This window comes from Oryzias latipes, chromosome 16 (assembly GCF_002234675.1).
Source record: "Oryzias latipes chromosome 16, ASM223467v1".
Taxonomy (NCBI): domain Eukaryota; kingdom Metazoa; phylum Chordata; class Actinopteri; order Beloniformes; family Adrianichthyidae; genus Oryzias; species Oryzias latipes.
Genome location: NC_019874.2, coordinates 543,746 through 557,963, shown reverse-complemented (window position 1 = coordinate 557,963; position 14,218 = coordinate 543,746). Strand labels below are relative to the sequence as shown.

At 40.5% G+C, this 14,218-nt stretch overlaps 1 long non-coding RNA gene across 2 annotated transcripts; it reads right to left on the bottom strand.

Annotated features, from left to right (window-relative positions):
* Window positions 1-548: 548 nt before the first annotated feature.
* LOC105356718 lies at window positions 549-5,762 on the bottom strand. Of its 2 annotated transcripts, none has more exons than XR_002874974.1 (9): window positions 4,500-4,589; window positions 2,489-2,665; window positions 2,326-2,413; window positions 1,590-2,210; window positions 1,372-1,516; window positions 1,207-1,289; window positions 1,007-1,081; window positions 806-937; window positions 549-708 (listed from the first exon to the last, which is right to left on the bottom strand). It is a non-coding gene; the product is annotated as an uncharacterized LOC105356718 (long non-coding RNA). The 2 variants fall into 2 exon arrangements; XR_002874973.1 differs by lacking the exon at window positions 549-708 and adding an exon at window positions 5,337-5,762 and having other exon boundaries at window positions 715-937; window positions 4,500-4,816.
* Between the last annotated feature and the right edge of the window lie 8,456 nt (window positions 5,763-14,218).

Below are 14,218 nucleotides of genomic sequence, written 5' to 3'. Positions count from 1 at the left end.
CGGCATCATGGTCTGGCTCTCAGATCAAACTGAAGAAGAGCAGCAGAAGCTTCTGTGCTGAAGATACTGGAGCAGATCATCGGCTACCCCCTTCCCTACCTGTCATCCTGTCTGAGTAAAGGGACGTGTCAAGGACAGCACCCTTCCTGCAGCTAACATACTGATACACATATCACTCCACACTTCTAATATTCTTAATTTCTCATGTCATTTACCCCTAATTTAAGATAACTCATTGTCATTTTGCTACATTTTACTTCAGTCTTGCTACAATTAAAATGTAGTCTGTACCCTGACAAAGGATTTGGAGATGCATAGCACATTTATTATATGAGTTTAATAGGACAGTGTTTCATTCTAAGGTGTTGGACATACAAATCAAAGGCCAAACGTTTGAGATAAAATGAGAAGTGTCTTCAGCACAGGTGTGAGCACTGAAATGTTTAGCTAGTGTTGTAGAAACTTGAACGGAGGTAAAAAATAATGTAATTGTTGAAATTTAGGTTGAAAAAACCTTCATTGGTGCGGTGCAGAAAAAAAATCTCTCATTTCAATTAAAAGTCATTTATTGGTACAAAGTTGAAATGAGGTTTTCCTTCATATAAGCCTTTTTTTAGGGGTGGAGCTGGGGCTTGAACTGCAGAAAGTCTCCTCCTCAGCAGACAATTAGTCCCTCATGTTCTCTCTCCATCAATGCCTCTTTGCTGCCTGAGAATGAAATGAAGAGGAAAACACATAAATGCCACAAGCCCTGGACATCCATGCAGATCACAAAGAGAAACCTCCTGGCTTTGCGGGGCAGAACCTTCCAAAAGCTGGGAGGAGAGCTCTTCAACCACACTTCAAGGACCCGCAGTGCTGCTGGACTTCACCAACCACAGTCTGGTCAGCAGCATGACATCATAGAGCCTTTAGTTCTTCACCATGGCACCATAACCTGCAATCCATCACATCATGCTTGATCAGTTATGCAACAACTTTAGAAAGTGTAACAAATGATTTTTACCATATGCTGATTCTTGTTTTCCTGATGCTCAGACAAAGCCCTTCAGTGTTTTTCTCTGGGTCATTTGGATTGGTCCTTGTGGGAAGAGATTAATGTATTAATAATACTGAAGAAATCATGAGATATTCCACATCAACAGCATGAGAGTAACATGAAAGAAACAAGCCAACATTTATCTACAACATTACCACGATCTTTACCTGGAGGTATCATTCTGGTTACGTCTGCTCCAGCTTTTCTGACTTCCGCTTGTTCCAGCCACTGGCCTGAACGGCGAGGATGTCTGTGCAGAATGAAAGAATCAAAATGTAGTAAACTGAGAAAACAAATTACACAAAAAGGATGCATCTTCAATGAGTATTTACCAATATTTGACACATATGTACTCGGAACATGTGTCTGCTGAAGAGAGGAAGCTGTTCAGTCGGTTCAGTCCCTTTCCCTGATGTTGTCCCTTCTTGATTTCATCCTCGGATCCTCATCATTTCAACCAAAATGTATATTTGCAAACTTTTGAAACATAAGGGATTAGAAAAAAAACTCCAACAGGAATAATGAGAAATAAGCCGTTGATAATTATTACCTCACACATCCAAGAGTAAACTTGAAAAGGACACATGTTCAACAGGTCTTGCCTCTCAGGACAAGGAACGCCAACCTTCTCCAAATGCGATCAGAACTCGTAGACTACATCAGAGCAGAAGAACTGCACGGTCTGTGGAGAAAGCCGTTTCTGCAAATAGAAGGGGTTCATGAAAATATCTCAACGGAACAGGTTCAGGAAGCTCGCTCACCTGGAGAGAGCTCTGAGTGGAGCCACTTCCTCTCTACATCCAGAGGAGGACGCCTCCCTGGGGGGGGTGGGGTGGGGGGGGTTGTTCCATGCATGTCTCACTGGGCAGAGGCCCTAAGGGAGACCCAGGACACGCTGGGGAGACTACGTCTCTCAGCTGGCCCCGGGATCCCCCAAGAGGAGCTGGAGGAGAGGGAAGTGTGGGCATCTTTGCTTAGACTGCTGCCCTCACAACCTGGTTCCTGATGAATGGAAGAAGATGGATGCATGGATGGAACGTGTTCAGGCCTTTCAGCAAAACTCCACGATGGCAGACTGCGATCCTTCCTCATTTACTTTGCCAGAAGACTTTTTGGAGGACTCTGGTGCTGCCACAAACTTTCCTGCTCCACATCTCCCATCTCCAGGATTCTATCAAAACAAATGAATGTCGTATATTAACATGATGATATGACACAAAATACAATAAAACATATATGCAGGCGTGTTCCTTTTCTTGAGGAAGAAGACATGAAAATAACTTTACATGTTCTATTTCCGCATGAATGCAGTTCACAAAGGAGGTCTCCACAGTGTTTTTGGTCAGAAACGCATCTTCAAAATAACCACTGAGCCTAAAAGAACAGAAAAGTTTACATAAGAAAAACATTTATACCATCAAAAATGTAGGTGGAAAGAAATTTACACACCCCAGTTGGCTCTCAAAACAGTACATTTTGCAAGTTCCATCCACTGCTACAGCCAACATGGAGGGAGAGCATGCAGGACCCTGAAACAGATGAACCTGACAGCCTCTCCACCTCAAAGTTAGCAGAAGATCAGTCCAGGAACTATTTGTACATGTTGTCTCCAAATAACTGACCAGTCTGAGAGAGGAAAGGGAAAAAAACACGAGGTTCTTTTATGTATATACATACACACACAAAAGAATCAGGAATCAGACATTGTAACAGAATTTTTAGCTATTATAAAATCGTTCCCAGTGTTTTTTTTTAATTACGATCATTTTGTTTTTAAAGACATTTTTCTGCAGCACAGCAGCTCATAAGAATTTCACCTCAGAGCTGTGGTGCAGATGTTTGCCTCTGCTAATTTCCCATAAACCGTTTGTTGATTCTCTCTCCCGCTAGCTTATAGCACCTCACAAGCCCTAGCCGACATTAGCATAACAAAAAAAAAAAAATCAATGAGCAACATTGGAGCTATCCATGTGTACACTTTTGAGCCAGATACCAGCTCAGACAAGGGAACTCAGGACATTAATGGATCTACTGGTTTTTGTCTGCAAGTGGATGCATCAGAATTGGAGAGGAGTAGAGACTTTGGCCCATTCATGGCAGTTAGAGCGTCACAACTAAGAGCTTTTTGAGACAATGAGTTTCATTTTCTCCTGATCCATTGGGATTTGAATAAATACTCAGAAACAGTTTTAATCTTATATTATTGTGTATCTGTTTATATTTTTGTTAATGTTCTCAATAATGAGAAAAATGTTTGATCTTAAAAACATGACTTCCATTGGAGCGGCTCTTTAACTTTGTTGACAATGCTAGGATAAATACATGTGGTCAGCGAAATCAGCCATAACTGTTTAGACCAGGGGTCTGCAGCCTGAGGCTCCACAGCCACAAGTGGCTCCTTGACCCCTCCTCTGTGGTTCTCTGACAAAAAATAAAAATGTTTTTAATTCAAACAAATATCCTATTTTTCAGACGACACAGCGCATCACGCAAAACAAAACAGTCAGATAAGTCAAACTTTACTCAACTTGGTGATCTACTCAACAGTTGAAGCAAAGTATTACTATGCCAGGCTCCTGACTACAGTACCCATAATGCTTCAATAATCTATCAAGCGGTGATGCACAATATTTTAAGAAATTCCAGCATTTATGACGAATTTTTTTAAACCTGACAACGTACCACAAAAAATCAATTTGAGGTCAATACGCACAATTTAGAGGGCCTATCCCATGCTAGCCATTTAGAATAAACTATTTCCTTGATCTCTGAGGCTCCGCCTTTCGTTTCTTGTGGGTGTCGCCTATTTCATGACATCAACCTAGAGTCGGCGTCGGCAGCGTTTCTGCGTTTCTTCCATCCAAACTTTTGCAAAGATGGATGTGAATATTGTGCAATGAAAGCATTTTGCTGATCACCGCTAGCTCCATTGAGAAAGTGGGCTGGTGGCGGGTCTGTTAGCCTGGAGGCGGTTTTAGCTGCACAGGCTCTTCCTAGAAGAGGCTGCTCCTCACTTATGATGAGGTCACAATGTGAGGACCCTCTTATTGTGAATTGGGAGGGGCTGGTGCTCAGAGGGTTTCAGAGGAATGCTGAGAGATGCGTGAGTGGATCAAAATACTGCTGTGGATTAGTTTTTGTGAGGAATTAACATTACAATACACTTAAAATTTTAAAACGTTGATATTGCATGATATAGGCCCTTAAAGAAATACTGGCTGAGATGTACTAACAACATAAAATCTACAATGCGTAAAAAAGAAAAAGCCTTTGTAAACCCCAGTAGTTATAAAGTTTCCAAGATAACATAAATGCAAATCAGTGTTTGATTTTCTAAAGGCTGAAGAGAAACCTTGTGTGTCCTACTGAGTTCTGCACAGTGAGACATTAGAAAGGCTCTTAGCTGTTTAAAGGGCTGCAGACCCCCGTTTCTGGCTAAATGACCCAAAAGGAAACTTACCTCTGCGGAGACCACGTGACGTTTCCGCCCCCGTCCTCTACAGAAGAGGCCTTCACCGTGATGCTGCGGCCTTTTAAGTTTAAGATGGAAAAACGCCTCGTCATTCAACGTTAATCCTAAACAGCCAACACGTTTTTACTAAAACCCATCTCTGGTTTCCCAAATCTAAACATTACATTTCTACAGAGAAAAGTTCAAATCATCGCCCACCTTCCAGCTGTCCAAGAAGTTCTTCAGCCGCGCGCCTTCCTGCGGGTTCATCCGGGGGTTTCCGGTGGATTGGGGTGGGGGTGCCCGTATGACGCTGCGTTCACTGGCTTTTCGAAATGCGCACTTCATGTCAATTGGGGCAAATTGAAGGCTTAAAAGCCTGTTTACTTTAGATAATATATCCTATTTAATATATCCTATTTAAAACTTTATTGAGAATTACTACAGGAAACAGTGATGAAACCTTTTTTAACAGATAAATTAGAGCACTTCATTGTAATACTATAATATATGAGATACGTCAAAAAAATTGACAGTTAAAGAAAAAAGAATATAATAGATGCTAATTATTTTATAAACTCCATCAAAATAATTGTTTCATCTCATTTATCATAATATTTATAGTTTTTTTTAATCACACACCATTAGACTCGTAGTGTAAATAAATTAAAATGCAGAAAAATCAATTTAAAGAACTCTTTGGTCCGTCCCTGAACTCAACATTTTTCCGGTTTGTTGTCACATGTCAATCAAAGCCTGATCGCCGCAACAGCAACACGGAAAGAGAAAACCTATACACGGGTCCCTAGATATGTAAATAAATGAAATTAATAAATCGCAACGTACCTTTTTACGAGATTTTCCACAGGAAAAAAAAGAGAAAGGCACGTCACGTGACCCACGTCAGCCCGCATATATGAATGGAAAAGATCAGACGCTTTCAGATCCTTTGAGGAAAAGTTGAACGTAACAAACTAACAACTTCATGTCTGCAATATTACGAAAATAAAGGGGATATATACTGCTAGAAATGTTTTCAAAAAAAAATCAGTCCATATTCACTCATATTTTACAATTTTCTGCGGAAAAAAAGAGAAACATATTAGTCACGTGACCCACGCGCACGTCTGCAGATATGAATGAAAGTTAACGTGTTTCTCCAACGTAACACAGAGCTTTTGGGAGAAAAAGTTGAACGAAACAAGCAAACTACAAACTGTATGTCCTAAATGAAAGCATATTTTAAAAGAAAATGGTATATTTCTCACTAGAAATGTTGTCAAAATAAAAATTAGTCCTCAAAATATCTTGTTTTATGGGATATTCCACCGAAAAAATGAACGTGCATCCGCCATGTTTTTTGCTCACGGCAGGCCAAACCTCCAAAGTCACGTGATCCTGAGAAGGCTCGTAGAAAATGAATAGAAAAATGAAACGTATCCGCCTCACAGTTTAGGGGGCGTTTTTGTAAAACTCTCACGCATTTCCATGTGGACAAATGTAGCTACTACACATTTTAGGATGAGACTGGGTTGGAAAGGCAGAGAAGGAAAAAGAGAGCATGGCGTAAGATCTATAAGGAATATCAGCGTCAAGCAAGAAAGGAAAATTAAGAAAGAAAGGAGGTTCTAATTCGCTTTTTTGGCAGCATACAGCCAACGAGGTATGTTTATCTTATGTTGGTATTTTTATTGTGAGTGTAAATGTTTATTTTCGAAATTTGTACTTGTGTTGATATAATTAATTGTTTTGTTTGTGCTTTCTATAGTTTTCACGGTGTGTAAGACAATAAAGACACCCGTTTAAGAAAACCACTTGTGTCTGGACTGACTGCGAGAGATTTACAGTGAAAACTCGGACTGTTCATCTATGCGAGAGGGCAACGCATTGCAAGGCGGCATAATGAAAGAACCAGCAGGCTCGTCGGCGCATGATCGGAGTTGCATTCAAGGAACGTCTGAAACGGAAGTTGCACGCAGGGACGTAAGCAGAGCACAGTTTGAAGAGCAGTGTGGAAGATGAGGCCATACTACGTTTGAACACTCTTAAGTTAAGTGTGGTCTAAGTAAGAAAAGCAAGATTTAAGGTTGATTAAGCAAACTGAGGTGATTAAGGTCTTTGTGGCAAATGGTTTCATGTGTTTATCAGTTTGACAGCTTTCTTATGTGCAAGCTCAAACGTTTGGTTTAAAGAGCAAATATATTTTATTTCATATTGGTATATGTTATTTGTAAATTCACGTTTTGGCAAATACTATTTTGATTTTTTACTGAAAGCTATTAAGCATATTTTTTGTTATTTTTGACTAAGTTACATTTTATAATCTCATTACAGTTAAAGGTTACATAGATGTTGCAATAAATTTAATTTTCGAGATCAGACTGTAGACTACTGTTAAAGTGACAGGTTAATTTAAATAATCAACATTTAGTATGACTGAAAAAGGGCAGACCCATGTTCAATCAGAGCCCAGTGCAGACTTTCAAGTTGTTTGTGATGAAGAACAAGTTACAAATCCTGAAGCCCAACACCAACTTGTGTCTCAATTACGGAGAAGCAGAAGGATCAAAACTTTTACAGAGAAGAGCATGAATGGACTTAAGCAGAAGGTCAACTACATTTTTGAAAAATGGAGAACACATGCAAAATCATCTAAGCACTTATTGTTAAAATCTGAACCCTTTACTGAAGAACTGCTCAATGATATAATGGGGGATGTTGCAGGCCTTTCTTCAGATGTTCAGCAAGCATACGGTGACTTACGCCAGCTCACAGCTCCTGATCAAGAAACACGTCGCAAAGTGGATGTTTGTGTGCAGATCTCTAAGTTTATTGTATCCAAAGGAGGAAGTTACATGGAAGGAAAGGCTATAGAGGAGGACCAAGAATGGCCAGATGTAGGCTCTCTCTTTGAGTCAACTATAAGTAAGTCACGCACCTCTGAACATTCCAGCAGATCCTCTGTAAAACATCAAGAAGCCCTGGCAGATGCAGCTGCGAGCCAAGCTGTTTTAAATGTAAGAAATCGAACAAGTAGAAATTGAAAGACTTGAAGTTGAAGTTAAGAAAAGAGCAGCAGAGCAAGAAGCCTTAGCCAGAAGACTTTGTTTAGAAAGAGAAGCAGAAGGCTGAGAATGCAAAGAGAAGAAGACGAGGCTAATCTTAAAGCTAAACAAGAGCAAGAATATATAGCCCTGCAAAGATCACTCAAGGAAAGGAAAAGAAAGTTGCAGCACTTAGAAAAGTTGAAAGATTTACGTGCAGCTCAAGCAAGAATGCATGTGTATGACCAAATGAGTGTTACGGAAGAACACAAGAAGAGCATAACAAAGACAATCACACAAGACAAAGCCTTCACACGTATAAGTGTTCCCCCACTGCAAAAACATTCTACCTCAAATGTTGCACCCACACCTCCAAATGATGGTACAGCAGAGCTTGTTAAAGTGCTACCAGGTGCATTAAATGCTAGTAGAATACTTGTTCCAGAACCACCAATCTTTAATAGAGATCCATTAAGAGATAGTGATTGGAAGCTCTCGTTTCACACACTTATTGACCAAAAGAACATTCCAGAAAAGGAGAAGATATTCTACCTTCGCAGATATGTAAGCGGCCAAGCTAAGAGTTCGCTGGATGGATACTTCTTGCACTGAACTGAGTCAGCTTATGTTGCTGCATGGAAAGTACTCGATGAAAGATACGGGAACCCATTCACTACTGCAAAGGCCTACAGAGACAAGCTTCCTGCTTGGCCCAAAGTTACATCAAAAGACAGAGACTTTGCAGATTTCCTACGCAGTTGTGAAGCAGCCATGGTTTACATTAAGTCATTGGAGATATGAAACTACTGAGAACAGAAAGATCCTTTCCAAGTTACCAGATTGGCTCACTGCAAGCTGGAACCGCAAAGTTATTGAAATTGAAGAGAAAACCAACACGTTTCCAACTTTCTGCCAGTTTGTCTCATTCTTAACAAGAGAAGCAAAGATTGCCTGTAACCCTGTTACATCGTTGCAGTCACTAAAGCAAAGTGAGTCAGACAGCTCAGAAAGATTAAAGAACACTAGACAAAGAAAACATCGGAGCTAAAACATTAGCTACAACATCACAAGAAAATGCAACTTTGTCTTGTATGTTTTGCAAGAAACTCAAAACAGTCATCAGAACTGCAGGACCTTTCTCGAAAAGACTGTTGCAGACAGAGTCAAGTTCATTCAAACAGTAAGGCTTTGTTTTGGTTGCCTCAAGCCTGACCATCAGCTAAAGGCTGTAACTACAGAAGCATCTGTGAGAAGTGGAAAAAAAAGGCATCCTACTTGCCTTCATGAAGATCGCAGCAAGGAAGAACACAGACCACCGCAAGACGAGAAAAACTCAACTAATGAAAGACCAAACCAGACAAATCCAGCTCAAGCCCAAAAAATTACAACAACAGCTACAACAAACAGAGTTATACATCAAGAAGGAATATGCAAACAGCAGCAATAATTCCTGTTTGGCTTTCATCTTACTAAGCAACCATCACATGAAGTTCTCACATATGCATTACTGGACTCACAAAGAGATATGACATTTGTTCTGAGTGAAATAGCAGAAATGCTGAACACTAGTAAGGTTCCAGTCAAGCTTGAGCTGTCTACTATGGCGTCAAGGACCACAGTTGTTCAGTTAAAACTAAAGGATCTTCAAGTGTGTGGTTTCTACTTAAGTAAGAGGATCAGTCTACCACCAATTTTCACTCAAGATTCCTCCCAGCTAACAAAAATCACATTCTGACAAATGAGACAGCAAGGGTAGGGCCAAATCTTGAATATCTCTAAGCAGAAATTCCTCCTTTGCAAGAATGTGAAGTAGGTCTGTTAATCGGCTATAACTGCTCTCAAGCACTACTCCAGAGAGAAATTGTGTCAGGTGAAGAAGATGAACCTTATGTTCAACGTACTGATCTCGGCTGGAGCATAGTCGGACAAAGCAATCCATGCTTAGATTATGGAGATGCCATTGGGGTCAGTCATCGCATTGTCGTGAGGAAGGTCATTCCAGATCTTAAACCTTCTTCTGGTCTTCAGAGCAATGTCCACTTCATAAACAGAACCAAAGTAAGAGATGTTACTTCTTCTGAGATTATTACATCACTGGAGTTGGATTTTCCAGAGAGGAAATTTGATGACAATCCTGTGTCTCAAGATTATCTCAAGTTTCTCTCAAAACTCAGAGAAGGCATCCAACAGAATAAAAATGGTCACTAGGAAATGACACTGCCATTTCGTGATGAAAGACCCAAGCTACCAGACAACAAAGTGTGCGCAATGCACCGCTTAAAATGTCTGGAGAAGAGATTAAGAAAGGACAAGGCATACCATAGTGACTGCGTTCGGTTTATGGATGAGATCATCTCTTGAGGTGATGCAGAAAAGGTCCCTAAGGAAGAATAGGGAACAGTCCTGCATGGTATATTCCACATCACGGGGTCTATCACCCACATAAACCAGGCAAAATTCGAGTGGTATTTGACTGTTCAGGGAAGTATCAAGACACATCTCTTAATGACCACCTGTTATCAGGGACTGATTTGACAATTACATTGGTGGGCGTTCTCTGTCACTTTCGCAAGGGGGGCGATTGCATTCATGTGTGATATCGAGCGAATGTTTCACCAATTCTATATCAAAGGAGACGACCAGGACTACCTGCGTTTTTTATGGTGGGAGCAAGGAAACCTGAACATAACACCGTCGGTCTACAGAATGAAAGTCCAATTGTTTAGAGCAGTTTCTTCCCCTGGCTGTGCCAACTTTGGCTTGAAGCACCTTGCAGTACAAGGACAAACTCATTTCCAGGAGAATGTCATTCATTTCATTCAAAGAAATTTCTATGTCGATGATGGTTTGACAAGTCTTTCAACAGAAAGTGAAGCCAACCAACTTTTGAGAGACTCAAGAGCACTATGCACTACTGGCAAGTTAAGACTCCACAAATTTGTGTCAAATGGTGAAAGAGTCATATCAACAGTTCCAGAAGAAGAGCGCGCAACAGTCAAAGACCAAGACATGTCTTGAAGTTTACCACACATTGAAAGAGCTCTTGGAGTTGAATGGTGCATTTCATCTGATGCATTTAAGTTCAGAGACCAAGTCAAAGCTAACCCATTAACAAGAAGAGGTGTTCTTTCCACCGTTGCCTCAATCTATGATCCCCTAGGTTTCATCGCACCATTTGTTCTCCTAGGCAAGCAGATTCTCCAGCAGATGTGCAGAGATAAAATGGATTGGGATGAAGATCTTCCAGAGCATCTGAAATCTCAGTGGGAGTCTTGGGTTAAAGATCTGTCTGGATTGGCTGATCTGCAGATCAAGAGATGTCATACTCCCCCAGAGTTTGGAGAAGTCAAAAGCTATGAGCTTCACCATTTTGCAGACGCGAGCATCTCAGGGTATGGAGCATGCACTTACCTTCGAGTTATCAACCAACAAGGTCAAGTCCACTGTTGTTTACTAATGGGCAAGTCAAGGGTCACGCCTAAAAATGTTCTGACCATCCCAAGACTGGAACTTTCAGCAGCAGTTGTTGCTGTTAGAATCAGTGACCTACTACGAGTGGAGTTACAGATTCAAGTTTCACAAGAGTTCTTCTGGACAGACTCTACAGTTGTCTTTGGCTACATAAAGAATGATGCCAGAAGGTTTCAAGTGTTTGTAGCTAATCGTGTCCAAAGAATCAAGTCTAGTACAACATCAGAACAATGGGCGCACATAGCTTTGGAAGACAATCCTGCAGATCATGCATCTCGTGGCTTGACTGCAGAACAATTGAAGTCATCCAATTGGTTCACAGGACCACATTTTATTTGTCAACAGAAATTACCTGAAAGACACTTCAAGGTGGGAGAGATCAAGGAAGATGATCCTGAGCTCCACAAGGCATTTGTATGCAACACAAAAGTGACAGAAGAAAGAACAATGCTAGATCGTTTCGAGAAATTCTCAGATTGGTCTAGATTGATCAGGGCAGTCGCACTGTTGAGAAGGAAGATCAAAAGGTACAGAGGCATGAAACAAAATACCAAAGAAGGGACAAATTTAGAAGAGCGGAAAGAAGCTGAACTAGTGGTGGTTAAACTTGTTCAAGAAAACACGTTTTCAAAGGAAATAAAAGATTTGAAAGCAAGAGAAACAGTTGTAAACACTAAATACAGTAAGCTGTACAAGTTAAGTCCACTTTTGGATGAGGAAGGAATACTCAGGGTCGGAGGACGTTTGAGTCACGTTGTGCTCCATCCACATGTGAAACATCCAGCTATAATACCAAAGGACAGTCATGTGTCTACTTTGCTGATTAGACATTTTCACGCAAACGTTCAGCATCAAGGACGTGGAATGACACTCAATGAACTGCGAGCTAACGGATGGTGTATCCTTGGATCTAGTGGTGCAGTCTTATCTTACATCTTCAAATGTGTCAAATGTAGGAAGCTTAGGAGGAGTACAGAAGTACAGAAAATGGGAGATTTACCTTCTGACAGGACAGAATCCACTCCACCTTTCACCTATGTTGGAATGAATTGTTTTGGACCACTTCATGTGAAGGATGGACGTAAAGAGCTGAAGAGATATGGATTGATACTTACCTGTTTAAGTTTACGAGCTATCCATATTGAAGTTGTAGATGACCTAAGCACAGATGGATTTATTATTGCTCTGCGGGCCTTTATCGCCATCAGAGGACATGTTCGTCAGCTGAGATGTGACAGAGGAACCAATTTTGTTGGTGCTCAGAGAGAGTTTGCAAATCTGATGAAAGGGATGGATCAAGAAAGAATCAAAGCATTTGGATGTGAATTCCTCATGAACCCCCCCCTCAGCAAGTCATATGGGAGAGACAGATAAGGACAGTAAGGAGTGTTTTTAATGCTATCCTTGATAAATCAGCAAAAAGATTGGACACTGTGTCATTGCGAACGTTTTTGTATGAGGTTATGGCAATCATTAACAGCAGGCCACTCTCAGCAGAATACCTCAATGACCCAACTCGACCTCAACCATTAACACCTAATCATATTCTAACTATGAAGTCTACCATCATTCAACCTCCACCAGGGAAGTTCCAAAAGGAAGATCTGTATCTTCAGAGGAGATGGCAAAGAGTTTTGCATCCGATGGAGGAAAGAGTATTTACTCAATTTACAACCAAGACAAAAATGGCATGTGCCAAGAAGAAACCTGAAGGTAAATGACATTGTTCTACTTCAAGAAGATCTTGCACCACGCAATGAATGGAGAATCGCCAGAGTCACAGATGTCTACCCTGGAGCAGATGATAAAGTGAGAAAGGTCAGACTATTGGTTAGTGAGACTGTTTTTGACAAACATGGTAAACATAAGACCAAGACTGTTACACTTGACCGACCTGTACATAAGGTTATTGTATTGGTTGAAGTAGACTAACTTTTGTGTCCATTAATGTTTACGTTTAATTGGAAAATTGACTAATTGAAATCTCATTAAGAGGTTGTAAGATTTGGTGGGAGTGTAGCTCTCACATTTTCTTTTGAATTTAGTGCGTCTTTTTTGATGGGTTTTAAGATTAAAAATATTTAAGATTTTAAATGTGTAGTTTTACAAGCCACCTCTAGATGTCACTGTGGTAAAATTTAGTTAGCAAAAGCAGAGAAGAGAAAAGAGAGCATGATGTAAGATCTATAAGGAATATCAGTGTCAAGCAAGAAAGGAAAATTAAGAAAGGAGGTTCTAATTCCCAAAGAGGTTCTAATTCTCTTATGGCAGTATACAGCCAACGAGGTATGTTTATTTTATGTTGGTATTTTTATTGAGTGTAAATGTTTATTTTTGAAATTTGTACTTGTGTTGATATAATTAAAGACAATAAAGACACCCGTTTAAGAAAACCACTTGTGTTTGGATTGACTACGAGAGAATTACAAAATCAAAATCTTGTAAAATGTAATCTAATTTATTAAATAAATATTTAAAATTTAGATATATTAAAATGCCATTATAAAACATCAAAAAGCCATTATGTTCTGTTTTAAGGAAAGGCATCAAAGACCTCCTGAACTCTGATAGACTTTTAACTGTTATCATTTTTACTTACCTCTCAATACATTCATGATGTGTATGAAGGTTTTTTTTATGTTTTAATGTTCCTGCTCCTCATTCACAATGATTTGAATAAGGAAATACTGTCAGGAGCCGGAGCCAGGGCGGGTTTGGTGGGTGTTTTCTCACTTCCGGTTTTGGGCTTTTATTTTGTTACTTCCTTTCAGGGCTCACTGTTTCACTAGGTAACTTCACCAGTCATCACCGGCACCTGTCTGCTCACCTGTTTGTCATTCCCATTTGTGTATTTAAACCCTGGTCTGTTTGTTTCTTGTCACTGGGTCGTTTTGTAAGTTTGCTTCAGTCATTTCAAGTACTATTGTGATTAAACCTTGTTTGCTTTTGAAGCTCTTTTCGCTGTCCTGCATTTGTGTCCCGACTCAACCTTGACATTACGACCCAGTCACCATGGACACAGCAGACGCGGAGAGCGCACGAGCCCAGAGCAGTGACCGGGATTGGATCATCAGTCAGCAGGAGGAGCAGCTGAACTGCCTTCGACGAGGGATGTTGGAGATGTCGGGGCGCCAGGAGCAGCAGCTGAGCTTAATCGGCAACCGCCTTGATGCCTTGGCTAGACAGATCCAGCAGCCGCTTCCATCTCATCCA